The sequence below is a fragment of the Neodiprion virginianus genome, chromosome 1 (genome assembly GCF_021901495.1).
Source record: "Neodiprion virginianus isolate iyNeoVirg1 chromosome 1, iyNeoVirg1.1, whole genome shotgun sequence".
Lineage (NCBI taxonomy): Eukaryota > Metazoa > Arthropoda > Insecta > Hymenoptera > Diprionidae > Neodiprion > Neodiprion virginianus.
Genome location: NC_060877.1, coordinates 21,305,280 through 21,332,866, shown reverse-complemented (window position 1 = coordinate 21,332,866; position 27,587 = coordinate 21,305,280). Strand labels below are relative to the sequence as shown.

The 27,587-nt window shown below is 36.8% G+C and overlaps 1 long non-coding RNA gene across 1 annotated transcript; it reads left to right on the top strand.

Moving 5' to 3' along the window:
• Positions 1-18,810: 18,810 nt before the first annotated feature.
• On the top strand, positions 18,811-27,380 carry LOC124299536 (uncharacterized). The gene is made up of 3 exons (XR_006907029.1): positions 18,811-18,906; positions 26,097-26,236; positions 26,886-27,380. It is a non-coding gene; the product is annotated as an uncharacterized LOC124299536 (long non-coding RNA).
• Positions 27,381-27,587: the final 207 nt, after the last annotated feature.

Below are 27,587 nucleotides of genomic sequence, written 5' to 3'. Positions count from 1 at the left end.
ATCAGACACTGGACGTTGCGCGGTGACGCCGATTCGTTTAAAAACCGACGCCGCACGCGAAACTTACACGTGACCATCGGGCATCCTTCTTCCACATTTACACGCGGTCACATGCGCGGCTTCCCCGCTCTAATCACAATCGCTATTGTGTACAAACACAATTCTATACTTGACCGGGTCTTCGCACATGCAGAATTCTACGCGGAACCAAACCAAACTCTCACCCTCGCCATTTTTCATTTTCTTTGAAAATATATCCGCAATAATTGGCCCAACTTTGAAACGGTATCCTCAATTTTTTCAGATTTCTTATTCAACTGTTCAATTATTTATAAGTACTGAGAATGATTTTAAAAAGAACCTTTTTTTCAAAATTATCGGAAATTTTATTTCTTCTCCAAATACTTCAAGATCGGACCCACGATGAACTGATTTTTTACTGTTTTTATTCAACACTTCTCATTTTTTTTTTTTTTTTTATTATTAACTAAAAGATTGTTTATATGGTCTGAAAATGCCCAAAAAATTCTCAAAACTTCTATTTTCGACTTCGAATATTTCTAGATTGGCACCATTATGCAACGATTTTTGTCTTTTTTTGGCACATTTTGTGCCCTTCTCTGTATACATTTATTTACGACAATCGAAAAATATAGTTCTCAGTACAACATAAAAATTAGCTGTGTAGCTTTATCTAGATAATCTAGTATCTGGGTTACTGTTCGTTTCAATAATCGTTGTTACTTCCCGAATAGAACGCACCCGGAGAAATGAGTCTTCTTATAGCGAACAGGATTCATTTACTGTCAACAAATCGTATCTTCGAATGTGGCGAAATAAATATTTGGTTACAGATAAGAAGCCGCGCATTTGTATATGGAGATATCCACGCCAATCGGAACAGACTTTGACCCTTATGCCTCTCGTTTTTTGTCATATTTATTTGTGATATTCGATTCCCTGAAACAAATGCTTATGATTGTTCACAAAGTCTTATCTCAATTCATTATCGATTTGTATATTTTTTCAAATTTTCCACTCCTGACGAGCTTCAAATCTTCAAACACTTATATTTCTGGATCTGTCAGACGGATTAAAAAATATGACTGCATGAAATTAATCGGAAAGAAGTGTTCTTTTCAAAAAAAATTATGTCGGGATAATCGTGCCTCGTCTTTCGTAGCGAATTCTTCGTTTAAACATGTAGGCTCGATTCTTCTCAAACTATGACATGATTTGTAATTTTCAAAAAAATCTCAAAAATACTTCGAGAATAAACAAACATTTCGAATTTGTAGGATTTTGGAAGGCTGTGCTAGTTGGGGTGGAACTCTTCATATACTTCTTTGTGTGAAATGAAGATTTTTTAATAGTTAATAAGTCATCTATTTCTTTAGAAACAGTATCCTGTTACACGAAACAATCGAAAACAATGTTCAACTACTTGAATATTGGTACCGAATGAATATTTATTGATCGTTAATCGATCGTCTACTTTACTGAAAATCCTATTCAGTGATGTCAAACTACGTACTTGTCGAAAAACGCGAGTCGTTTCGCGAATCGGCGAGACGAACGTCCGAATGTCCTCGTGTCAGTCGGAAATGAATCTTATATTGCACGGTTCTAATCTCAAACATAATTTCGCATATCCAGATCAGGAATTTATGTATAAAAACACGGAGCACCAACGTTTGAATGTTGGAAGAAGCTCCGATAAGCCCCGAGATTCTAAATTCTAATATCAGCTCCATAACATTACTGTTGCACCGTCGCACTGGCTTTTATTATAAATCAACCGCTCGGTCTACGAACTGCGTGCAAAATGTAAAGAACGTGTTGGAAACGTGCGATTGTTGGGTTTACCAACTGCGAATCCTGGAATAAGATTAGTTAACTGTAAATAAATCTTCATTTGGGATAACATGGTGTGAAATTTCTTTCAATTAGTGCCAATTTTTTGATAACAGTAAAAAAATTTTTAATCAATTCTCGCTTTATCTGCTGCAATTTTAAAGTATGCTTTCAGTAATGGAGGTATTTTGGTGCGAGATTAATATTCTACTTGCTTCAAATAATACAAAATTTCGATTGTTGTTGCAACAGCATGCATATTTATTACACGTTAATAAGTTTTTTAACAGTTGAAAAAAGGTTCCTCAAAATAGTCAACGAAATATATTTATTTATTGTAATAAGACTCTTTTCTCAATGTCAGTGCACGTATAGATAAAGTCTAAGTGACCGTCTAAAACACGTATAATATCCATAGACGGTCATTTCGACTTTATCTATACTTGTGTTTTACCCGAGTTGCACTAAGTTTTCTTGTGACTATTGTGATAATTTGGTCATGGTACAAAAATGTATCGATGTTAAGGCTTTACTTAACTGAAAATACGTATTAAACTCAGCTTCGCAACTATAATCACCTGAAATTATTACCTGTTCAATCTTTTACTTTAATTTTGACAGTACATCAACCGTTTTTGTTATAATACGCATTTTACTTGGACTTTCCACCAACTGTAACAGTTGAAATTCTCCTTAGTGTAATTTTAAAACCCTTCGGAATTTATGAAGCCGTAGGAAGAAGAGTTTTCTCGAAAATTCATTTCAATAAATCGATTGCCAAATTTGAAATAAATGTATCATTATGATCGCCGTCGAGGATTTGATAGGTTCGTAGACATTAAGAAATTATGAGTAGATATATTTCGGATGTAGCAATATAATTTCGGTAATAATTGTAGCGTCCACTTGACAAATTAACTTCAACTTCCGACGCTGTTATGTGATTTTTATAGTTATTGTCAAGAGAACCTTGATTTCAACAAAGTGTACGGCAATGATTGAATCTTTACACCTTCCTCGAATTACAAATACCGGACATGAGTTTGAATTACGACATGTTTCATGAATGAACCGAGATTTTCTTCCTTGAATGGACCGGTCGACCTCAAAACGGGATAAGAGTTACAAAATGGCAAGTAATAAAACTCAGGGGTTCAAAGTGCGCTGCGCTGAATAAATAAAGTGCATGACTCGGCGCGTATGGAGTAAAAACAGCTTTGCAAAACGTGTTCAGTCTCAGGGAAAGATGCGGGAGGGGGGATGGAAAGGCAGGTGACAAAGAATCCTTTTACCTTACTCGTTGAAATTCGAGGATTTCTTAATTCTTCGTGTGAAAACTTATTTACATTGATAAACATCTTGTCACTCTTGTTTTTCTCACGCCTCAGTCCACGATTTACAAATTAATGATGTACTCCGTTACACGTTGCGTCTTCTTCTGTAGATTTGATCGCATCACCACTACGAAATACATCGTTGACGATATTTAACATACATTCTCATTAGTACTCGTACATTAATAATAATTTATAGTATTCGTTACGTGATGAGTCATCGGCGGACACTCGGTAATTCCTCGAGTGAACCCGTTTTCAGAATAAATCGACACGGAAAGATTGTTTGAATGAAATATCTCACAAGTCCAAAGAGCATTACAATAAAACAAATTTATTTGTCAAGTAACACGTTTCGTAACTACTTAAAATTCAAAAAATTAACAGGTCATCCCGGTAATATTCATGCAAACATGGATTTCCATTATCATTGTACAAGCAGGTCCGAATCTTTGGATTGTGATAATTATATTTGACGTACATTGTTAATTTTACTCATGATCAGTACCCTGTGATGACAGATTCACTTGCAAAATAGTTCTGAAATGAAAATATTTTGTTCGCGGCAACTTTTGTGAGAAATGTTGTTAGCGCTCTACGCCTCGCGTGTGTTAAATTATCATAACAATTCCTGATACAACGTTCTGAAATCTTTGAAATATGTTAAAATTAACCTGTATTCACCAACAATATGATAACTGAAATTCTACTTTTACAGTATCAACCGGATATGACGGCAGACCTTTTGATAATTCGGGTAAATAGCTCATTTTGTTTGTTTTTTTCCACTTTACTCGTCTAAATGTTTGCTGAAGTATGAAACAATACAGTTCGGGATATACAGGATAAAACATGTTTTTTCGCATAATTCATGACATGTACGCGTTAGTCTAGGTCAATTTATTATACGGGGCATTCTAAGCCAAGTCACCTAGTTTTTTAATATCTTCGCATGTACATTTGTAACGCACAACTTTCTTTAACCTGAAATTTGAGATCTTGGATTCAGAACTTTGTACACGTACTCAGAAAAAACGGATCAGGACAAAAATCTAAAAACATGAAAATAATAACGATTGGTACGACGATGTTACGAAAGCTTAAAAAAATGGTCATTTCAATTCATTTTCAACTGGTGCAAACGTGCGATAAGTGTGTGTATTTAACTACAGACATCGTGCTTCAATGACAAACAAATTGGTATCAAAACATAGACACCACATTCATTGTGTGACAAACAACTAGAGATATTACGTAAAAATAACTGCTCTTAATATTCAATACAGACGTTATGTCTGCGCATAAGGCGATAGATTTTCTGCCCGCACAAAAGTTTCGTCGTTAGCAAATGAAGATGGAAGGGCAAGGGAGAATTAATTACCTGCAGTTTAGTAGCACGCGCTGTCAAAGGATCGCAGTTGAGTGAATTAAATTTTCTTTCTGCTCTTGTGAGTTCGTCAGTATATTCATTACTCACCAGTATTGCAAAGAGCCCTCAAACACTGTTGATATAATTTTCGTAAATTAAAATTATACGCGAAAAGAGGGTATCGTCGTAAATGAATCTTCATTTATCGTCATGGAATCACCAGTAAAGTCACAAAGAGTTTAAAATGAAAACAACCCAACATGAAGATTTGACCCGGCTTCGTTGCGAATGAAAGAAAAATTCAACCTAAGCATAAAAAGTGGTTTCGCTTCAAAATTCGTTGAATTATTTCATTACACGTGATTTTTCATCGCCATTTTGTCTTTGTGAAACAAGAAATCGTTGGACGTATTATTTTTCGACAAGTTCTTAGGCTTGGGTATGAATCGCGGTGATCAACGAAATTGAATATTTTTGTTAATATCGTTAATTTGTGATGAATTTGTATTATTGTGTAAAATGATTCGTCTATTCATAACCAGCTCAACTATAATAACGAGCCTCATATTTTGAGAATAAAATAAGTTGACAAATTTCGAAGGTATTCAAAACAAGAAATGTTCATCTATGACCGCCTGTAAGAATCACAAAACGCTCAATCAAATCAAATCATCGATAATTTACGATCAAATGGTTCTAACGGATTTATCAATTAATACCCACCTACAATCTATTAGTGTGGATATCATTGTCTATCTAATAATAATCGAATTTTGGAATAATATATCGTTAATGAGTAAAGGGGTCGGGGTAAAAATGTGTAAAATCTAATATTAGTAGGGCCACAATATCGAATTTCCTACCCAACGGACGATGATAGAATGAAACGTAGGTCACTATCAGGTAAATTTCCACAGTGAAAACAGAAAAAAATGAAATAGTAATTGCCGAACGACTAATTTCCTAAAAAATCACCAATGATCATCAGGCAGTTGCCACTATTAATCATTTTCCTACTGAACTCAATGATATTTTCATCGACTTAGGTATGTGAGCAACGTTTTCAAGCAGCGAGTGCACGCCTGGAGTTGTTATCTGATTCTTTACAGTTTACATGACACAGGTTTCGTTCTAGTCTTAACTTGGCTGGTTATTAACGAATCAGCCTTCAATAAAATGTAAGTTTTTACTTGCTATAGCTGCAGCCGTTGGTGCTCAATTTGAAAATATAAAGAGACTTGATCTCCGTGACGCAAACCGTGCACGACGAGAATCAGGCAATAACACTGAAATAAGAAATGGTTAACTCGGCCGCATAGACTCATGCAGCATCACAGGGACCGGTTTGGTGATCCGTCAAATTATACAGTAAAATGAGGTACTTAACGAAGTAAAAAAAAGTTGAAAAACTGGTGGGTATCCAAACACATGCCCTACAGCGATGAGGAACATCAGCAAGGAACAAAACATCCATCACCATAATGTGTTATCTAATGATCATCGATCCGTCACGTGACAACGATCATCAATCGGTTAGCATCCAGGAATGAATTTGCTCAATTTACTCCCTTGACTTGAACGTAGATATAGAAATTTTTGGACTTTGTCATTTTCCTTACTAACACCCGCTATTTTAAGTTCCTTCACATGTCACCAGTTTGATCTAGGTGGTGATTATAACATTTTCTTAATCGATATCCTCTCAAAGTCTTAAGGATGCGGTGAAGTGATTATAGAATTAAAGATCGGTACGTGTCCATTAGTCTATTCTGGCAGATTCAACTTGAGCAACGACCTTTGAATGCAATGAAAGATATTTCTTCCAACACTTGCTTGTAAATTTCGATTTTTAAAGCCTGTCGAGTATGCGTAGAGTTCCTGTTTTCCGAACAGTGCGGTAAAACGACGTTGGCGCATGCGCGCAACTGAGTGCTCGATTTCATACACTAGCGCTTTCTTTGACGCATGCGCACTTTCGAATAGCTCAATTTTACGCATTGCGTCATTGAACCTTAGTTACCGAGTTCTAATTTTACGCACTACCAGTGACACCTTCGGTGCTCTCAAATCGAACTTTCCTCCACAGGTATTGTGAAAAATAGCACGTGTTACAGATGAAATGAAACTCGTTCGTTCACTCAAAGATAATTGTCAGGAACTGTCAGATTTCACCCCTAGCGATGAATGTAATACTGTCGTAGAATTAGCTTCCTCGAGTGATGACATCAACTCTACTTGAATATTAAATTTTACGATCCTCAATTATTCACACGCTGTTGGAAATGATTTATGTAAATACGAAATTTTGCATTCGTGTTAAAAATTTTGTGCCAAAAATGGCACGTTTTTGAATAGCAGCGTCAGCCTCTATATTCATATGAATTTGCCGAAACATGCGAAGTGGTAAATTCAACAAAAATTTGCAAATTTTAACATAGTTCAAGATCATAAGGTACTGTAGAAGAGATTTTTAATTTCAGCTTCGTCATGTTATTTTTGACTGATCGTGAACAATACAAAATAGAAGACACTCCTGGTTGAGATTGAGAGAAGATTCGAGTATCAAATTTTTCCCTGATAAGAAAATTATAGACAATTATAAATCGAGTAAAGAACAATGCCTTCAAAAACTGACAGTAATTCACGTCAAAGAAACCAATAAGTTACAACTCCTTCAACACCACGAATTTAGTTAGTGTCACAATTAGTATCGGAATTTGGATAGGAAACCGATGTTTAAATTAATCAATTTTCTATGCATACCTATAAATCGTGAATAAAGAAAAAGATTTTCCTACCTGTTGAACTGTACCTGCCATTCCAATGCTTCCGGAAGAAGAGTTCCCGGTCCAACTTGATTCCAGACACAGAGAAAAAGCTCCTTTCTTTACATCATTCTCCAGACTAGCCGTAGCCCGAGTACGTAGAAACTTCTGCAAGAGATGATCCCGAGCAAAGTGGTTTGTATCCTTTGGTAAAACTTCTCCATGCACGCCTGATGTGTACGTACATACTGCAGCACGCTGCCACGATTCTTGTCGTGCCATCCAGACAGGTTCACTTTATCAATCGAGTCATGGCCCCTGGCCAAACGGTCGCAGCTATACGAGCCACTGCCCAATGCGGTGATGTAAGCGAAGTCCGCGATGTCAAACGTCGAACGCATCATGAACCTTCTCAATTTTCGACCAAACAAACTAAGGGTACAGCGGAAGCTTTGAGACTTCGAAACAGGAGAATACAGGGTCGATCAATGTGGGACGATGAAGAGTCAAACGAATGAACTTATTGGGTTTTGAATAACACGAACTGTTCGAACTTGGCGTCTTGGGTTTGGGTGGTTGATGATTCCGTATCTGAAATTGGTAACGTTTAATTCCATGGCGCGCATTCTGCTCGTCTTGATGACCTGTCGTACGTTTCGATGCCGTAAACTGTCAGATCGCGGATTGGACCAATGTGCAGGGATAATTGAATGGAGTGAAATAAGTTGAATACCTTGATTCTGAACCTGAAATGGAAAACGTTGAATCTAATATGATACCTATTGCAATATGACGCTGCTGGTGTGCGTTGCTCGGCTTCACAGTCTGCCATGCGTCTCGAGGTCGCAGCCTGAAGGCAGACACGTAAAGAGCTACCGAGGCTACGTGCAAACTGCAGACGTGAATTGCAAATGCAATTGCAGACCGAAGAAGTCACGGTTGCACGTTACGAACTATCTTTTAGCGACAATTACCTCACGAGGAGGATGCACTTTACTTTTCAATTTGCCTAGGGACTCCTTTGCCGCATACGAGTAAGGTGTCTCGTTTCGTGTTACGTTCCAATTGTATCAGACGCGAGTCTTCGCTTACAGGAAAGGATCGTAGACTGAGATGAAAAAGAAATTGTCAGGAACGTGTTGGTGACGAGAGAAGCGTTAAAATTTCAGATTAATTATTTATTATATATGTCGACGTGCGGGAAAGGAACAAGAGGGAACATTGTTTACTAAAGAAGTGCGATATTAAGCTACAACTAACTTTTCACTTAGGTTAAAATTTTGTCCACGTGCTATTATTGGTTTAATTCAATTAACTTCAAATGTGCAGCAACGAAGCGATAGTGAAAGAATTTTTTTATTCAAGTAGTGCGATATTTAGCCACCGGTAACTTTCTGCTCAGGATAAAATTTCGTTTATTCGCTGTGAGCCTCGCTCGTGCCGCCACCTAGCGGTTTCAAAAGCTAAACAGCCGGCGTGTTAATTTACATTAGAGACATACTGATAAATATCGAAATCAGCAAAATATTATCAAATAAGTGATATTTCCATTGTAACAGTGAAGTGAAAAGTTGAAAATAATAACGAGTTGAAACTCCAGTAGCATGTAGCAATATAATATTAATAAATACACAATGAAAACCACTACCTTTTACGAATAAAGGTTTTTATTATTCTACTTGATAGTTGTTGTTTTATTAGAAAAAATTGGTGGCTGTAAATTTACTAATACGCAGATAACATGAATAATATTATCGATGCAAAAGAACAAATTTTCTGGAATTTTATACATAATTTGATATATTTTAAGTCGTTGCATAATTCTTTCTACATGAATTCGAACTCTTGCGATGTTGTAAGTCAGATCTGTTTCTTCTTTCGAAAATTCTGATTTTTTTTCCAAAAATGGTGGCATAATAAAAAATACTCGTTTACCACTTGCATCAATGATAGATCTGATTTGAGAAAAACCTTTATCTGCTAAAACCACATCACCATCTTCCAATGAATCTACGAAATTCGATTCAATAGTTAATTGGGAATCACCTTTTCTACCGCCAGCAACTTTCGATTTGAAACAGATGAACCCAGATGGTGTGATTCCAATCAGTACTTTTGCTGTAAAACCTTTCTTATAATGAGAGTAACAGTAAATACGATCGTCAACACTTGACGGAACATCTATCTTGAATTCAGTGCAGTCTATGATAACCCGAGTATTAGAGTACTGAGGTTTAAAACATTCCGGCATAGTCTTCTGTACGGCAGCTCTACTTGGCCAAAACACTAAATTTGCAGTTGACGAACTCAAATATTGTAAAGTTGAAAAGAATATCTTGGAGATAGTTGACCGATGTAAACCAAAGAAAATTGCTATGGCTGAAAATGTGAGGCCAGTTTTTATTTTCACTAAAAAAATTGAAAGCCTCTGTTTTCTTGTTATTGTAGATCTTTCCGATGGGTTTTCAGTTTTAGATAATAAACAATTAAAGTTCTGGAAGTTCACTCCAGCAATATCTAATAAATCTTCATCGGTCTTAATAGATGGAAAACCACAGAAACCACGCTGTTTCCTATTTTGAACTATTTTATGTGATGCAGTTGGAAACTTGTAAAATATACAATCACTAGTTTTACCGTTATTTTTGCAGTTAACAGCATAACAAGTGTAATTCCACATACCGTCTATTGTTTCTCATACAAAATGCTATCACAACACACGCTGGCTCAACTCACTACTCGCCACCCCGCGCGCTGCGATCGTTTCGCAGCTCCCCTCCAAGCAGCGGCTCACAGCGAATACGACGCAACCATTATTCCCACGATACCAGCCTTTCCATTTTTAAACGGAGAGAGCTCGTTAGAGGCTTTGCGTCGCTATGGATGATTAGACGGTATACGTGATAAACTAGAAGAACCTTCAATAGATCAAGTGAGAATTGATAACAGTTGAACAAAATTAATTCCAAGCAATTTTCAATAAATTATATAGATTTGTGCATTTCCTGTGGTCACAAATGTAAAACTAAATATTGTGATTAAAGAATTACTGATTGAATCACGAATATCTGACCAGTTGCGATTCACGGTTCAATAGTTTTTCATGGAAATCAAAATGTTCCAACACTTGATAAGAAAAAAAACAAAAAAAAGAAATATTAACTCCCTAGCCTGCAATTTAAATCTGGACATATTATACCAATATAATAATGAAAACTTCTTGCGCATAAAACATTCTTGATTTTTTTGATTAATCTGACAGTGTCGTGAACTTTGGTAGAAATATTTATATCGTTAATTCGAGGAATCTTCGAGAAATCCAATAAGAGAATAAATCGGGCGAGGCATGTAAAGACAATCGACAATCCGCTCACTTTCTCTCAACTGATAGCAAATTTCTTCTAATTCATCGTCAGTCGCGTGCTTGTAGTTGTCGGGAACGTAGAGCGTACTTGCATAAATAGTTTGAGCTACGTTGAATATCAGTTCTTTCACGTTATCAATGCAATTAGTGACGCATTGATTGCAGTCTACAAAGACTAGATAAAATTTATTATCATTAGAAGAGATTTCCTGTTTTTAATATTGAAATTAGACTTGATATGACCACAGAAAAATTACATCCCTACTGCGATTACAAAAAAATGTAATCATATGTAACCTTCTGTAATCAGTGATTCCGTTTTTGCCATCTGACGAACAACGAATAAGATTATCTTACTGGCACGATTTTCAAATTTCATATAATTAAGGTCAAAGTTTGAAAAAATTCACGATTATTGTAATGGTTATGATCTGATTGCAAATGATTACAGTAATAAAAAATGACTTCAATAAGGGATGACACAATGACTGTTTTAGCGACCGACGACTCGCAATCTGTTTTTTTTTTTTTTTAATCTTTCTTTCACTTCGCTCTTCTTTTATACCCCCATGTCAGTATTTGGGCATCATAGCTGTGATGAACTATTGCAAAGGGTTTCTGTACTTTGTTGTCTCAAAACTTCGTGCAATCTAAGGGAATCTGAAATAATAATAACTCACTATCAGTTTCTTTCAAATCAAGATCGTACTTCAAGAAATTCCGTCACGAAAACCGATAAAAATTCAATTGAACAGTCTCAGCTTTGTTCCAGGCATTTATAGAACGTAATTGGCATGATGTAAGGAAACAAGGTAAAACAATGCGTATACGCTTTAGTTGACCCATTCAGAAAACATATCCAAGGTGACTGTTCGATCCTGCTTACCCGAACGGTCTGTTTTATAGTTTTCTTGTAAGTTTAAAGTCATTACCGAAGTAATGGCTAGGCTGACGAATGGAAATTTCCACACAACTGGAAGGGAGGAAAAGGCCCAAGCCAAATCACTCTGGCCCTGTTTTCTTGGACTGGCAATCGCACCACATTTGGCAAGACAATAACCACACTTTCCAGCAATCATACAATTGTCGAAGGGTACGCCCTGAACGCTGGTGCGGCTTTTTTCCGCAATTACGACACGTAATTGGTCACCACATGTGAGGTGCAGCTTCTCCTGAACAGCACAGTCGAAGGGAACCGTAAGGGTCCTTTATTTTTGTATTTTATACTTCGGACATACCTGGTCTTCCCTCCCATTCAAGGTATACGCAGCCTAGTATGTTTCTTAATTATACGCAAGAATCACTTGCCAGAAAACCATCGCGAAGTGCACTTTTACTCCGGTTCTTTCGCTCCAGTTGCCTCAGACGCATTTCAGTCTGTTGTAAATTGTAGGAATAATCAGTTAAAATCAACTCTGATATTCGGTATTTTGACCGAAACCTATAAATGTAAATTGAATTTTTCAATAAATCATTCGTTTGTTTTCAAACGTGATTTGCTACGCACAACGAAAAAATAATACGCCTCTGAGACACTTGTCCTAGGAACACGTACATTGACGTCGTATAGGCTTGATATTTTGACCATTAGTGTTTATATTATTATTTTTGCAATTTTTGACTGCACAAACTGGCATTCTCAGCAAACGGAATATACTGAAATAAATAAGTAACCTCGAGTAATCTATTTATGTGATTTTTGTGACGTCATCTTGGATATGCGCAGACTGAGCAAATATCGGTCTTCGGTACTGACATACCTTATTTTATTACGTCACGAGTATGGGGCGTTATCATTGAATTCAATGGATGGTGAATATTTACGTTGTAACTTTGCTGGATACAAAAAAACAAGCACAACTACCCCTCCTTTATATTGAACTTTCTTGCGTTGATCCGTATCCACTCTCAATGTTAACGGTGCAAATTCGTGCCTCTTTCTTCTTCACTTTGAAAAAATTTCTGTATAACCAATATTGATGTAGGTAAATAGGGAAGAAATTACCTGCAACAACAATTTGACAATACTTCAAAATAATACGCGATATGAATCGAAACTAGAAATTGTCGGTGCTGTTTTAACTCTCAATTCGATTGTTGTACGATACGTACAGCTACAGCAGACCAGGCGTAAATAGAAACACCAAAAACTTCGTCCATACGTAGAGCTTGAGAACATTTCAGTCAATATAAATGCATGGATTTCTTACTGCGTGGGAACTGTCTCGTATCAACGTTACGGTACGGTTGCAGTAAAATATAAGGCGTCAGGAAAAGAGGCGACGTGAAAATTTGAAAATAAATGATAAGATATTGTATGATGTATGAAAAAACCAGTATCATTTTGTTTCATCTTTCTTGTGCGCTTAGCAAACGGTCTTGTAGGGAAAGCGTGTTGGAATTGGCCCGAAAGTCTTTGGATCCGGAGTTGGAGCAAAGTATTTGGTGCCAACAGAAAAATAGCCACTATTGACATGCTTGACCAGCGAGACCCTTTATAGTCCCTGATCCATCATTCAATGTTTCGAGATTCTGTGTTTATACTGAGAGTGGAAATGTGAAATTCATCGTTCAGTCCATTCTATACGTCCTTTGAGGTGAACACAAAGAAATTGGAAAAAAAATTGTACATTTCAGCATTTGATTCTTTTTTCCATATAGCGTGGAGTTTAACTTTTTTCGGTGGAAATATTTGGAGAATACGCATCTTTTATCTGAAAATTGCGACTGTTAAACGTGTTTGATAGTCGATTTTATAGGCCGTTTGGATGTATATAAGACTATTTTGAAGTAAGGGTTATACTTTTTCGTTAACTGTTACAAGGTATGAACATTGGTTTTTGCAGTTCAAAAAATCCTCCTTGAGTAAAAAAGTTTGAGCTCAAGTCTAAGAGGTGCCTCACACTATGTGATATTTTTTGGTTTGAATGACATGTAAAAAAACCATATTTTTTCCAGTTTTTTCACGGAATTTTACAAATTTACCGTGAGTATGAATCTCATATTGATACCATGTAACAGCAGAGATAATTGAATTATTCGAAAAATCTATGACGGCTTTTTTTACGTTGACAAAGCCAGAAACCAAATATTAGGAAAGTCGGGACTTTTTACATTTTTTTTTTAAATCAAAATAGCGAACTGAAGCCGACCTTACAAGATCCATGAGAATAAATTGATTATCATTCATATTAAAGTGGAACTCAGCTGGTAAACCGTACTATACACTGAGAGAAATTTTTAGTTCCAGTTACCGCTCAGTCCTTGACTATTCTCATTTTTTACCATAATCGAAAAACGTAGTTCTACGTACAAAATGAAAATTAGTTTTCTAGCTGTTACGAGAAAGTCGAGTATCCGTTACTATTCTTTCTCCTTACGATCGCTGTTACTATATTTTTTTGTAACTGTTGCGAAAATTTAATGCTTGTGCAACAATAAATTAACGTTAAAGTCTTATTTAACTGAAAAAGTAGAGTAAACCTCACAAACTGATTTTGCGTTGCAATTACCAAAAAAGAATCGACAATAGCGGAAAATGGTTACGCGTACCTATTTTTTCGTAATTCCAGCAATATTAAAGCAGTTTTTTCAACCATACCTGTTGATTTTCTAGTTACTATAACAAATAAAATTTTTCTCAGTGTACGACTATTTTTGAAAATTACCCGAGAACAGGGTAGTAGGTATAATTTTTTCCGTGTGTTATTTGAATGGGAAAGAGTCATACGAACTGGCTTGAGCTAATCGTCCTGTACTTCAGAACGATTTTAAGTTCAGCATAAACTAACGGTTGGACTTTGTTCGGGTTAAAAAAAAATTATTGCCTTAATTTGAAACAGTTCAATGTATATACCTAGATATGAAAAAACAACATTTGTAAGAATGTTGTCAGTGGGAAAACTAAAAGTATTCGATCGAGGCATCTGTGCTATTTTATACACGGGTTAACAGAATATTTTCCAACTCACAATTCGGAATTTCTATTTTCTCAAAAGGCAATTTAATATGTTTACGAAGATCCTAAAGTTTCCCCAAACGATGCATATTACACGAGTAATTCACGGTTTCGCACAATATCGCATATATCTCTCTCGCGTAACACAGAGCTTTTTACTGAAACCCCCTGAAGGAACGAAGCATTCCTCTCAAGCGTATATCACGAGAAATTAGATGACGTTTTGAGGAACGATGTATTACCATACGCAAAGATAATAACCTTAGCCGGGGCGAAGCTTCCCAGAGAAGATTCATCTTCAAAGCTTGGAACGAATGGCTCTGGTTAGGTAAAGAGTGTTAACACCTGGCTGTTGTTCGCGAAGAGGAAATCACGAGGACCTGAAGAGGCGATGACAGGAGTCCAAAATTGGGCCAGAAGGCTCGAGGCGGGCCCGACTAGCTACAAAGCAGCCAGCTCATTTCAGGAAGCTCACTAATAAGGATTGATATAAATTGGAGTTAGAGTTAGTAGAAGCTTTGCCTCGGCTGCAACGCTTCTGCTGCTTGCAGAGTCTCGAAGAGCGAGGGAATCCTCGCACGTCATCCCCTGGCGCTTGTAATTCGATTACGAACCCGAGGCGGCGAAGCGCTGCGCATTTGCTTTTCAATTTTGCAAACAAACATCCCTCCCCTTTCCGCAAAACTTGCAGCAATCCCCAAGAATCAGTGTTCTCCATTTTCTCCCGTACAATTCGACAAACCTAAAGAACTTCGTCGCGGATTTCGTCTCGTCACAGGTTATGAGTGACGGGCTCAGGCTGTAATGGAAAATACGATATTCAGGTGCGTCTCGCGGGTGGCGTCGAGCTTGCACTGCGAAGCGTCTGATCTTGCTCCCGGTAATCCGGTAGACTTTGCCCGTCAAATTAGGTACACCTATACGTAGTTTGCGTGTCCTTGGGCACCCCGGTATTGAATAGAAAAGACCGGTAGGTATCTCAGGACACCTTTCCGACGTTAGGTTTTGACGTGAAAAGATTTTTACATTTTTACATGAAATTATTACCATTTCAGAAGATAATCTTTCTATGACAAAACACGACGTGTTAAGGGAGCTTTCCAGTGTGAAATTTTCAAAAAATCGATTTTTTTTTTTTTGCTTTATCGAATAGTATACACTCTTCCGAATATTCCCTGAAATTTTCATGCCGAAATTCAGATTATTTCGGTTACTGTACAGCATTTTTTGGAAGAAGGCAACGGAGCGCTACAGCTGCCGCGTCGGCCGTCTGCCCGTGCTACTGTTATTTCTATTGTCTCGTTCCTACCTGCACGTACATGAACTTGGCTCGCCAATTGTCGAAAATGTGAATTCGGACTATTGCATAATTTGCCGTTAATTAGCCGTAAATTAGTCGCGCGACTTATTTTTTTGTCGCACTCAATTTTCAAAAAAAAAGCGGATGGCGTGCTAAATTCTTGAAAATCAATCAATCACTGTGTGTGGCAACTAGCCCCAAAGCACGTATTCTGCGGCAAGCAGATAGTAGAAATCGCTACGCAGTGTGCTGTGTGCACCTTCAATGAAGGTTACGACCCAATTTTAAAAATTTTGAAGACGATGGGATGCACGATAGGGCCGAGCGCCGCAGATTTCGCCGCTAAGTACAAGAATGCGCGCATCATCCAAGCAAACCGCCAGGCGTCCCTGGATAGCAAAGAGGCGAGGACAGCTCGTCGGACTGAACAATCCATTGAGCACGATCTTTTCGAAGAAGCAGAAGGGATATTGTACGGACCTGGCATCGCTGATTGACCGTAAGTAAACGATTTACCTAAAATTTCCTCACTTGAAACTTTGAACGCGTTTTTCTCGAAACAGCATTTTTCAAAACGGTGTCCAACTTGGAGGGCAGAGTTTTAAAGCTATCGAGTTGAATTTTTTACACAATATTCTTAACGTCATTGTTTATCGTGCTATGGAAGCTTTTTTTTTTTTTTTGACATCTTCCTATTTTTTTGTAAAAAAAAACTGCCAAAAAAATGCTAAAATCGATACTTTTTGTTCAAACCGGCGCCATTTTTGCAAAAAAAAAAAAAAAAAAAAAAAAAGCCTCCATAGCACGAAAGCCAATTATATACCGATCAATAATCTTTTTGTGTTTTTTGTTTCAGATCAAAATTGTGAACCCCAACGTGGACACCACATCCAAGTGCATTTTCTGCAACAATTGTTTCATCATTTTTATAAATATTAATTATTAAATAAATCGATCTTTAAAAAATTGTTTAGTATTCTTTAATACCCAATTAATATACAAAAAAAAACCAGACCGATGAGATTATTTTTTCTTTAAAAAAAAAAATCGCGAAAAACAGCGATTTTTCGGGCTGTCACACTGGAAAGCTCCCTTAAACATCCTCGGGTCAACATCAAATGTCAAAGTAGAATTTACAGCCAAACATTATTTGTACCTGTATTCAGTCATTCGTTACACTGTGTGAATTGCTGACGCTAACGACAGAATGGTTCGTCGTCTGCTATATTTTAATGCGCACGCGCTGCAATCCGAGAGTGTTATAGTTTGCCATGGCGATCAAACGTCATAAATTCAGATCACAGTTCGCCTTGATCTGTGTAACCTCGCAAATTTAGACAGCTGTCGGTGTTGAATACAGCTGCCGGTGAAAACTGTCAAAATTTTTGAGGTTACGTCCGTTACAGTCGGTTGCCCTGGCAAACAATTGCTTTCGGATTATAGGGCGTCCACATTAAACTATAGCAAACGACGGACCATTCCGGGCGTGATTTTCTTTGTGCCGAAGGTCAATAATTACATCAGTTATCGAGACAGGAAAAAACATGTCATTTTCCATGAAAACATGTTTCTTCAAGCCACTTCACTTGATAAGTGAGCACATGTCTTTTCTTGTTTATTGGTAAGCTTTAGTCAATTTAAACCAAGGATTGAGTTTCATGACAAAGAATTCGACAATTTTCGAACCTGTCATTACAGATGACAACCAAGGCATGAATACTGGGTACGAATTTTTTTACCGATGGTCCCTTTTTCTTCTCCTTATTTGTAACTGAGCGATTTTCAAACGGTTTTTTTGCCTATTCATACAGGTGAGTAGAACAAAAATAGTGATATGAATTTGCCACCGATTTTTACCGTATTCTCTGGTTTCTTTCTATATGCTTCGGTTCATTAGAACCGATTCTTCTTCCCTTTTTAGTTGGTGCGATACTTTTCTTTCATGTACACTTTTAAGTATGAATAACTTCCAGTTCTGAGGAGCCCCCCTCCCCCCAAGGGCCGAAACGTCAACAGCGTTGACTGCTGCAATTAATGATCTGTGACACAGAGATATATAATCACGTCCATTAGTCAAAAAATTCGAGAAATTCATATACGACGGACTATTCAGTCGTTAGTAATTCACACTGTATGTATAATGTTAGTAATAAAAAATAAACTTTCTCAGATTCGCAAAATGTATATTGTGTTTAAGCAATTCAATCATCGGGTATGTGAAGATTATTCATAACTATCTGGGCTGCGTTATCTTTAAAACCAATAAACTGGTTCACCATCTTTAAATCAACAGGAGCTTTCTTTCCTCTCATCTCGCTCCTTGCGATCTATAACGAGAAGGAAAAAATGAACGATAAAAAAATAAAAATCTTTCAAAATAGCTCTTTTGTGTATGGGAACACCGTTCCAAGGTACATACAACAAAGGTTCATACAATCCAAAGCGTAGTAAGGTGTAATAAATCCATCGAACTCGGAAAATAAATATGCCAGTATTGACTTTCCTTGTTTTCCTCACTATATTCAGGAACATTTGGCTGTATTAAGGAAATTCCCAAATTCAAAACCGTGTGCTAGAGCTGAAAATATAACCCAAAAATATTCTCCTTGGAATAACTTTATTTTTTTGTCAAGTCCAAAATTTCCCACACTAGTCCATGTCGAAGTTCGAAAAAACCTGTTTTTCGATACACCCTAATATTTACAGGTTACATTTTGCAACGCGAGGGGAGAATTTTGAATATTTGATTCCACGTACCTCCATAAGAGAGTGACCGAGAGGGGAACGACCTGTGAGATACCTTTGACCGGTTAACTCGGAAATCAGATCATAACATCCAGTGTTTAGACGTGAGCCATTGTCAGGTGCGAGCGTATAATGTGAGAGTCTGAGTGTGTGAGTTCGAGTGATTACTAGCAACAAGACTAGCCTGTGATTTACTTGGATTGAACCACATCCAAACGTAATAAAAGTGATATCGAGGTTCAACATTTTTCGTTGGTCAAGGGTTTTTTTGTCGGTTCCCGCTCCTCCTTCCTTGAGATTATCACAGACAACCACGCTTCGGTAGCCGTGCGGCAGTCCGCGAACACACAACACTCGAGCCGGAAGTCATAGTCAAGGTCCACAAATAGACGAGTAGGCAAGGGAAGGTCTTCACATGAGGAATTTTCATTGCATTGTCAGACTGTAGTATGAGACCTACACTCTGTTCACAAATTGGAATAAAAATGGTGACCACGCGAAGACCTTCCCTTGTCTACTCGTCGATCAATGAACCTTGGTCCGAATTACCCGGTATATCCTAGTTTGGTTCGGGGCTAGGTAAGGAAAATTGCACCCGACCTGGCGCTCGAATAAAAGTAACATTAATACTCGAATTTTGCCCCTGGACGCCTTTCAGTTTTTGCCACTGGATTGTGGACAGGGTGTTTTGCCAGAATTTATATCTGAGACAAACTTTAAAGTATGTAATTACTAGTGTATATACCTATGTATTTGTTGCTACAATTAAATGACTAAAAGAACAGTTCGTTAGGCAGTAAAAAATTGAGAGTGAAATCATGAAACAGTTACTTTGTGACGCAGAAACTTGCTTCAATTCACAATAAACGATTATTACACAAAGTAAATAAACCAAATTTAGGTTAGCAGTTCATTCTACACGGCTATAAATTTAAATTAAATTCAAATTAAATAAAAATTAGATTAAAAATTAAATTTAAATTGTAGATTAGGTGTTTACATCTGATTTTCGGAATTTTCTCACCTTCAACAGCCATTTACTGAAAACCGGTCCGGAAGTACGTAAGAAAACATGCTTTGCATGCCGAGTTCAGACACTTTTTTTTTGTGGGCCTGTGTTGTCAAACCAAGTTTACCCGATTGCATGACCATAAACTTACGATTCGCAAGACTACTAACTCAGTATCTAGCCTTACCGAGAGCTCAGCTGTTCATGACACCAATTTAATGTAGTATAATAATTTTGACTAATTTGTATATTTTTACTTACTTCTGAACCTATGACTATGAGACACGTGAACATCACTTTTTTTCGTTATAATATAGGAATTGAATCAGTGTCACAAAAATGAGACTTGCACTGTGACCAGTTATATTTTTTGTATTATATCAAAACAGTTCTTTCTTGAAATTTATAAATTTGTGCTGAGATTCGTATTGCTGGCTTTGTTTGGTCGAAGTTTTATGTGCCTTGTATCCCGGAAGATCAATTACAATTGGCAAGATATACTTTGTTCGTTCGACTTTATCCACCTGACTATGTTCGATACAATGAGCTCAGTGCTATGTATATCGCTTTATATACTTAAAGTTTTGATCGATCGAGCTTATTTGCAGAGTTTTAAGCTACCCAAGTTTCCGTAACTATTCAAATATTTATCATAGAATCTGGATATCAATACCGAATTGAGTTTTTAGCTGAAGTTTATCATCGAAACTCTAGGTAAATCTCATTTATAGATCAGGCTCTATGAAATAAAAAGTTTGGTCGACAAACGTCACATAGTGCAAAACTTAATCGTTGAAAGCTACAGAAGATTAAGAGTGAACATATTAGAATTATCTTGAATCTTGTTGACTTTTACTTTCAAGTGACTAACATTTCATTACATGAAAATAAACACACATGAAACTTTACTGTTGAATTGGTAACACTATAATTTTGCCGAAAGACTTGACTTCGAATTCTGAATGTCTAAAAGTTTCGAATTGTCCTAAAGTTATATTATAGAACTACTTTTGATGCATCTTGAAGTTGTACGAGTATGACGAAATCTGTGGACAGATTCTACGATGCTGATCGAAGGAGCCACACGCTTTGAAATTATCAACGATTTATAAGCGACTTCCTTTAACTTACTCGTTATCAGTGTTTTACCAGATGACATAGTTGTAAGGGAGACTGGGGCGCGATGGCTCCCCAAAAAATTCTGGTATTTGCTTCACAGTATACAGAATGAACACTCTCTTTGTGCATGTAACGCAAACCGAATCTGCCGATACGGTTTTTTCTATATAATGCTACAAATCACGTTTACACATGCATGTAAGTATAACGCATTGTAATTTTATGACAATAAATTTCGTCAAAAAATATCACAGAACAATCAGCTAAGTGCTAAAAGATTTGAAACGCGAAACACAGCAATTTTAGCTCTAATTGAACGACGTTATAGTATGTATTCCTATGTCTACTATGCCAACTACTCACCAATTGCAATTTGTTGATCCTGGTCGTTCGGTTTTTTTTCCGATTCAGAATTTTATCTGAAGCATGTATATTCGTTTGATAGTACGAAACATGACGTTTCCAATAATCAAACTTGTAAACTTGAAAATTAGTCCGGAAGGTCAAAAGTCATCAGGTCAAGAACCTGGACAACCAGAACTATGGAGCGCTTGTCCCGAAGGTCAAGATCCACCAGGTGGATATCCTGGACAGTTAAATCTACAGAAAATTAGTCCCGAAGGTCGAAAGTTACCAGCTCAAGGACCTGGACAGTCAGAACTACGGAGCGCTTGTCCTGGAAGTCGAGTTGCACCAAGAAGCGAACCCGAAGCGCAGAGAGAACCCGGTACTTGAAATCTGTGGAGCGCGATTCTCGTACGTCCGCTCTACTGCGCGGTTGTTTCCAGACTGAGGAATTCGGCTAGCTGATTTTGGTCGTTGACGATTACTGTAGATTGATGACGTCAAGAGAGAAGAAATTTTGGGTGACGTCACTTTCTAAACATCAGAACATCCAAACTTTGGTTTCGAACTTTGATACTATGTATGATGTATGATGTATGATGTATGGTGTATGATGTATGATGTATGATGTATGATGTATGATATGATGCATGATGATTTTCTGATGATGCCCACCCTTCAAAAACAGTTTGATTTCCACTAGTCTTCAAGTGGTTCCTAAACGTTTGAAGATGTTCAGCATATAACTGATTCCCAATTGATTTCCAGTAATTTACAGTAATTTTCAACTAATATCAAGTAAATGGTCTCGATGCTGGTGTTTGATCCTGCGTTCGGTCGTTCATATTTGCAAGAACCAGCTGTCCATGCGCATATCACATCAATTCAGCGTCTGTCGAAGCTGTGAGAGTCTAAAATTTAGAAAGAATGTTTTAATGTTCAGGACAGACAGAAAACCAGATTACGTAAAACAGCACTACACATTTCATATATGTTTTTACTCTAAGTAATGACTGGAAGAATGTATCAAACCACGAATTGCGTTTAAGTAATAATCTGCCAACCTCATATCTGACATTGGGTGCCACAAAAATTTCCAACCCCTATGATGATAAATGAATGAACAGAAACCGAACAAGAACAAACCCGTGACCAGCTCCCCCAGAATACAATACAATCAACTTTTCGGGATAACAAGGCCGAAAAAGGAGTCACCGAGGCCAGCAAATACTTGTACGATAACTCATTTAATGGATTGTTTGCGAAATGTGTTCTTCGATGAGAGCCCAGTTTTTTTGTACATTCCAACTCTTGTCCTTCGCTTTCTGCCTTTACTCCACATCTTACAACTCCGGCGGAATCATCGTTTTTATTGAAAAACTTTTCCACCATACCCACATCAATTTTTGGCACATTATTTCGGGTTACTTTTTGGAGAGCAATGCCGTTCATAGTTTCGCAAAAACACTATTTATACGAATATACAAAGAAAAATTACAAAAAGATTGTAAACAGCATGGTATAAGAATTTTTCGAATTTAAATTTATTTAATAAATTAACGAATAAACTTTACGTCTGTTTTATAAGGTACGACGAACATAGCACGATTTCTTTCATTCTTTTCTTCATCTATGTATAAAACACAAGCCGTTCTTAAGATTAAGATTCATTCGTTCATCCATTCCATCATTCATTTATTCCATGTGTGAATTCTTGAAAAGGGTGTATATTATTAAAATTGTAAATAATTGTCTTTTCATCCATACACTTGACTCTGGGATTTCACTTTATTTTGTTTCTTGCTTTTAAATGGTCTCTCTCCAATTTAGATATAGTTTTTGGAGTTTTTACTTTTTGGGTTTGAAATGTCTATCTTCATGCAACTTTGCTCTTATAACACATTAGTCGATCTTCGGTATCTGATGTTCTATTACCAAGACTTGAACCTCCGTACCTTGTACTTCGAAGAAAGTCGTTGACCAAGAGATCCGCTTCTAATGAGGATAGTCAAAATTGGAGAAGAAACATACCACGTGTCCCACTGCATGGACCAAACTCTCATTAGCTCTCGTTGTCTCCATTTAGCAGGTATATTTGAATCATTACAATGGGTAAACAGCATACCGCCATCGTTGTTTAATGTTGTTTATACTCATAGCATTTTACGGTTCGACGGGTCAATTATACAAGATGGGCAACCGTATTTATCACTCAATATATATCTACATACATGAAAAAGTGTATGTCATATATCTCGTCGTAAAGTCGTTGAAAATTCTTGATTGAACTGACAATTTTGACGATTAGGAAACATTAGAATTGGAATACTCCGGCTCTCCGTGCATCAATCGTATTGATATAGCACTTAAGAGTCAATGATATTCATTTCTTTTGTTTTTCCGACACTACCTACTGAACACTAAAGTAAAGAAAAAATTATCATACAACATTCCGTTGACAGCTGACACACGTACTTATTTGCACACTCTCGGTTGTTCAACGATTCACGGCACTTAGATACCACTGGAATCTATTCCACCCACAACGAAACAACAGAGTAAATAGGTTCTTTGCAACTCCGTTGTTGGTTAAGCTGTATATACTAATATTTTACATCGCGAAAATTTAATTATATAATACCGTGGTACTGTTCGTCAGAATCACACGGGTCGAGCCACTGCAAGCAGCTCCGAGTGTCAAGCGACTCGTCTTTGACTTGTGACCGATATGATAAATCGGCGCTGAAATGTTCATGTAAGTATTCTAACAAAATGTTTGAAACTGTTTATACATGTTTAATATAATTACACTACTAAGTTGGCATACCGAGAGTTTGCTGTACAATGTCACCAGTCACACTGTCGAAAGCTACAATACCATCGTCGGCAAGTTCATCGAAGGAAAGTGTATTCATTTTGGAAGAAGAAATTTTTACATTGCACGATACGCTGGGGCTGTCTTATAATTCAACACACATGAGTCTTAATCAAAGTTGAGTATTGCGATGGAAAATAATCCAACTTCCCTGATTCACGAATTGCATCTACAACGTAAAGCAGAAAATCCTAAGCGGCTGGAAAAGGACGAGATGAGGCACATAAAACCTAAACACAAGCACATGTCAGCAAGATCCTCTGAAAAAAAGTCTCGTTCAGAACGAGACTATGCTCGAAATTGTCAGCGATCCGATCTTTTCGATGCTGCGTTCAAAGCGCAAGTTTGTTTGGGTTTTGAAAAATTGGCAGAAAGAAACCTCGTTAAAGTTTGAACAAGAGTCCAAGGTGATAGCGGAGAATGGAAATCTCTAATGAAAAAACTACTCACAGCATCATAGTTTGGAAAGGTTTGCCGCATGAAACCAACTACACTCTCAGCCAACATAGTCAAAACGATTGTGTATCCGCAAAAAATACCTCTTCCTGCTTTGCAGTATGGCAAGTAGAGCGAGCTGAAAGATCTTCAACAATTTGAAGAAACCGAAGGAGTTACAGTCACTCCTTGCAGTCTCTTCATTAATTCAGAACACGTATATTTGGATGCGTCACCTGATGGATTGCTGGACGATTATGGTGTTGTTGAGATCAAACGCCCTTCAATGTCAGGGATGTTACTCTGGAGCACGCCATCGAACGAAAAATGGAGATGTTCGCAGAATCCTCGACTAGAAGATCTGGCAGAATGAATGAGACTCATCCTTACTTTTACCAGGTCAAAAGTCAATTGCACATTGCGAAAAGACACTATTGTGCTTTCATCTTATTGACTCCGAAGAGTATGGTGACTATTAAAGTTTACAGAAGCGATCAATTTTGTCATAGCAAGGTGTCACCTTAGGAAACGTGTACGTTGTACGTTGGCCAACTATAATTTCGGCAATAGTTCTCGTACGGCTCCACAATATGAAAAAAAAACAGTTTCATCAAAGCTTCTTTACAACGACGCAATCTTGTATTGCTACTTTACCTGGAAAGTTGAACCACAAATATTATTACAAATATGCATCGCAAAATCTAACTGGCCGATTTGAAGCTATGCAAATCAGGTAAAAACCTGCAATGTAACTGTTCTGTCGAGAATAGTTCATTTTGGACTTTCAGGTGGAATTACGCCATGAGAAATGAGAACTGTCGCATATTCGTTATCTACTTTCATATAATCATTTACCATGCGAAATAATGTAATACGTATATATGTTGATTTTATATTCTTTAAGCTCCATCGTGCAATAATTAATTATGTCACCAATAACAATAAGTGATTATTTTTTAATTTTATGAAGGAAAAGATAGCAATCGATGCACATTATTGTAATTGATATTGTAAAAGCGTCTGATACGAGTAAATTCGTAGCGATTGATTTATACTATCTGCAACAAGATAAGATATTGTGCGAAAGCTATGCTTGATTACTTACGTTAATGTACGAGGTCAGACATTGATTTACTTATAAGCTGAAAATTACAAACTGTGTTCACCTACTACAATGTAAGATGTCATACATATTTATTTCCATCATAAATCAGAAGATTGGAATCACAGCCTTTGAGGGAAAAATTACCAGCAACACGAGTGTGCGCCAAATTTGCTGCTGTGTGAGTTGATTATAAACAGCAGGTAGGAAACGGATGTGAGAAATTTTATTAATATTAATATTGAATGAGAAATTGCTATGGAAAATATGGCAACATCAGCATTTTCAATAATACACTAGCTCTGAATTTCGAGTACAATCGGTTTTCTTAATTATCCCATAATTATCATATGAATTGAAGTAACGCATGAAACTAATCGTAAAAAAGCTTAGATTACAGTTTATTCGCATATATTATATGTAATGAGTGAAAAATGTTATGTGCTATGTAACATTGTACTGTAGCTTGTAATAGACGTGCTTCCACGAAAGTGTAATGAAGCTTTGTTTCTAATTTTCTAGATGAGGTACCTTGCCCTTCAAGGGGTCTGCTGTGCCAGGTATAGACAGAACATGATGAAGACCTGCAAATTATTCGCTTGATGGCTTCAACACAGTTTGGACGTTCAAAGGACACAAAATGAATCCGGCAAGGACTCCAAGTAAGCACTGTTGCACATGATTCTCTGAATCTCATTTTCTCAAATTACAACTCATACGAGATTGGAAAGCAATTTTCGAAATAACTGTATCGACTTTAGTTTCTTGTACAATCTACGCAATAAAATCAGAAAAAGATAAAAACACATGAAGTCAGACACCAAGAAAAGTGGAGTCTTTTACATAATTCTTAGAACTTAGATTTTTCTTTTATTTCTCCACCCTTTAACAAATTTAGCCTTATCGTTTAAAGAAAACACATAATAAATAAGAAATAACACACATATGTATGAATAAAAAGATAAAACGATGAGTGAGGAGAAAATTGTCCGTAAAATCAATTTGACACGAGAGAGGTTTTTTTTTGAGTCAGATACATAGATACACATAGAAGACAGTGACGATGTTTAAAAATTAATAAAAAAGATTATGAGTGAAGTCTTTGGATTCTCTGTACTATATTCAGTTAAAGTTTCTACCCGGCCAGGATTTACTCTTCAACTCACTGTTATGACACGTCTTATATTATCGAACTACGTAGATCTACTGAACTTTTTCGACCCAAACTCGTCTCTCTCTGTCCCTCTCTGTCTCTTCTCCTATTTCCAATACGAATCGTCACATAATCATGTCTTATGTCTTGTTTTACAGGATCTCCGACGTCAGAAGTCGATCGATGCATTTGTGTACAGGCTTGATTTTGAAAGAGCCATCAGCTTGACAGTACACGAAGCAAAGCATGTAGCATTGTTTAATATAATTAATAGAGTGATCCTTGAAAAGATTATTTTTGGATTTTAACCGGCATTTAAAAAAATCTTAGCATTCTAGTACAATTATAAAGGGTACCTGTGACCATAAATTCAGTTTGACTTTTGAATTTGAGCAGAAGCCACTAATAATCGCTGACGATTAAAAATCGCTGTGAAAAATGAAATGTTACATGTGCCTTTTAAACAGTATTGCCATTGTAACAGGGAAATGAAGAACAATCGTAGCTTTGTACGTCGATGCTCCTGAAACAATGTAAACTTTGGCAGAAAAATTCTTCGAATATTGAAAATAAAAAAAGTGACAAATCATTTGGAATTCTATTAAAAATCAGTAAGTAATTATTCCCAATGTGCACTCATTAGTCATTACTTAAAGTTGTCGATCGACTATCGTCGCTGAGTCTTTTTATTTATCTCCAACTTTCAAACAATTTCACGAATTTTTTTTGGAACCGATCTGAGGGGTGCAGAGCTGGTTGAAGATGAGCTTTTTGAGGACCACCCTAATATTTGATGACCAGATGATATTTTTTTTTGAAACATTTTTCAACAGAGTTTTCGCAAATTTGTCGTAACTTTT